The sequence below is a fragment of the Austrofundulus limnaeus genome, unplaced genomic scaffold (genome assembly GCF_001266775.1).
Source record: "Austrofundulus limnaeus strain Quisiro unplaced genomic scaffold, Austrofundulus_limnaeus-1.0 Scaffold93, whole genome shotgun sequence".
Classification (NCBI taxonomy): Eukaryota; Metazoa; Chordata; class Actinopteri; order Cyprinodontiformes; family Rivulidae; genus Austrofundulus; species Austrofundulus limnaeus.
The window spans coordinates 400,909-402,879 of record NW_013952495.1 but is presented as its reverse complement, the minus strand read 5'-3'; the positions used below and the strand labels follow the sequence as shown (position 1 = coordinate 402,879).

At 42.2% G+C, this 1,971-nt stretch overlaps 1 long non-coding RNA gene across 1 annotated transcript in view; it reads right to left on the bottom strand.

Annotated features, from left to right (window-relative positions):
- Positions 1-263: 263 nt before the first annotated feature.
- The window catches only part of LOC106520462 (uncharacterized), a 35,315-nt gene continuing 33,607 nt past the window's right edge, over positions 264-1,971 (bottom strand). The window contains exons 2-3 of the long non-coding RNA XR_001310558.1: positions 483-567; positions 264-380 (exon numbers count right to left, since the gene is read on the bottom strand). This is a non-coding gene — a long non-coding RNA (uncharacterized LOC106520462). The remainder of the gene's footprint in view (positions 381-482; positions 568-1,971) is intronic.

Sequence of the window (1,971 nt, the reverse complement as noted above, 5' to 3'; positions counted from 1 at the left end):
TCTACCTTACAGTTACCTCATCTCTTAACACCGCCCAATCCCTTCATCTGTTCCTCATCCTTCCAGCGTTCCTCACTGTGTCATTGACCTCTACTCTTTATCAAGCTCATCTGCCTATTTTTCCTTTTCCTTTTGCCAAAAGTTGAGACAGCTGACAGATTTATGGTTTTATCTGCTGTCGGTTTACCTTTCATTTTCAGTAGTGACATCCAATTAGCCACTTGTCAGGAGTGAAGGCTGGTTGGTAGGAGGTGGCGCAGCGTGGAGGGATCACTTTACTGATAACAGAGACCGGTGGATGGGCAGAAGGCCCGAGCGGAGGGAAGAATCGAAGTTAGACCAAAAGAGGGATTAGCGCGAGGAAGGGCGATTCAAAGGAGCTGCAACAGCATCGGACGAGAGAGGGAACAGAGAAGTTTGGCTGAGCTCTCAAGAGGACTCTCAATGGTTTCTGAACAGAAGCTAATAAAATATGTCCTCACCTCAGTGTCGGAGAGACAACCTCAAATGGAATCCAGCACATCACATCACCCACGCGCAAAGGCTTGGAGAGCTACACTGTGGGATCTGGGAAAAAACACCAGAATATCAAATGAAGACAAATCTTATTGGTGCAAGATCACTAAAGCAAAATACAAAAAGAGAAATAAATCATCGCGCGTGTGTGTGTGTGTGTGTGTGTGTGTGTGTGTGTGTGTGTGTGTGTGTGTGTGTGTGTGTGTGTGTGTTTGCATATGTGCCAGAACACAGCCACCTGGTAGCAGCTGCTTTCCACAACTTCTCATTGATAAAGGATGAATGACAGTAATTAGGTGAGCGGAGGCAGCTAATAGCTAGCGTGGGCAGAGCACATACTGTACATGAATTGGATTCTCCATCTGAAAGTGATTGAAGACATTTGACTTGAAGTGTCAGCTACATAAATGCTCCAATTAGAAAGTGTCTGGCTCAGCTTTACTGTCTCCTTCATGCTGGTTAGAGTAAAAAGGATCGGAATTAATCATGCATGCATAGAAGGTACAGCCCAAAAGCTCAGGTGTATTTTAATTATAAATGATAAAAAAAAACCAGAGTGGCTCAACGTAATCCATCTATTGAGCATTTTTGAATATAAAAGATTTAAACAAATTTTTATGACCCTAATTCTATTGAAATTGAGACACTGAGTAAAACAAATACAAACAGAATGCAACAATTTGCAAATCAGGGGCATGTTTACCACTGTGTTACATCACTTTCACTTTTACTAGTTGTTTGGGAACTGAGGACACTAATTGTTGAAGCTTTGCAGGTGGAATTCCTTCCCGTTTTCACTTGATGTACAACTTCAGTGCTTAACAGTCTGGGGTCTTCATTGGAATATTTTGCACACCATATTGCTCCACACATTTTCAGTGGGAGACAAGTCTGGACTGCAGGCAGGCTACTCAAGTACTTTCACTCTTTTACTACAAAGCCACTCTGTTGTAACACGTAGAATGTGTCTTGGCATTGTCTTGCTGACATAAGCAGGGACGTCCCTAAAAAAAGACATAGCCTGGATTGTGTTTGGATGGAGCAGAGAGCACCCTCGATGTGGGCAGGGTCATAATATTAAACAAGTGCAATTTTATTTAGTTTTATTTGTGACAAAACAATAATGGACTAAACCAAACTGAAAGGAAAAGTGCAGAACGTTGAACTGGATCCATGGATTGTCCATAATTTACATCGATTTTCCTCATTCAGCAAGTATACAGACATATAGAGCAACATCACAGATTTTTTGAAAAACTCAGTTTCAAATTTATTTAACATGTTAGAGTCTGTAGGACGTTTTAAAAAAACAACAACATTAAATGTCATCAAATAACCAGCTTCCAACCAGCTCTGCCGCCACAAATAAGTTCTTCCGTCCTCATTTCCTTCTGCTTATCACTGCAGGTGCTGTCATCTCTGCAGCCGACCATCCCCCCACCCCCACCCCCACAC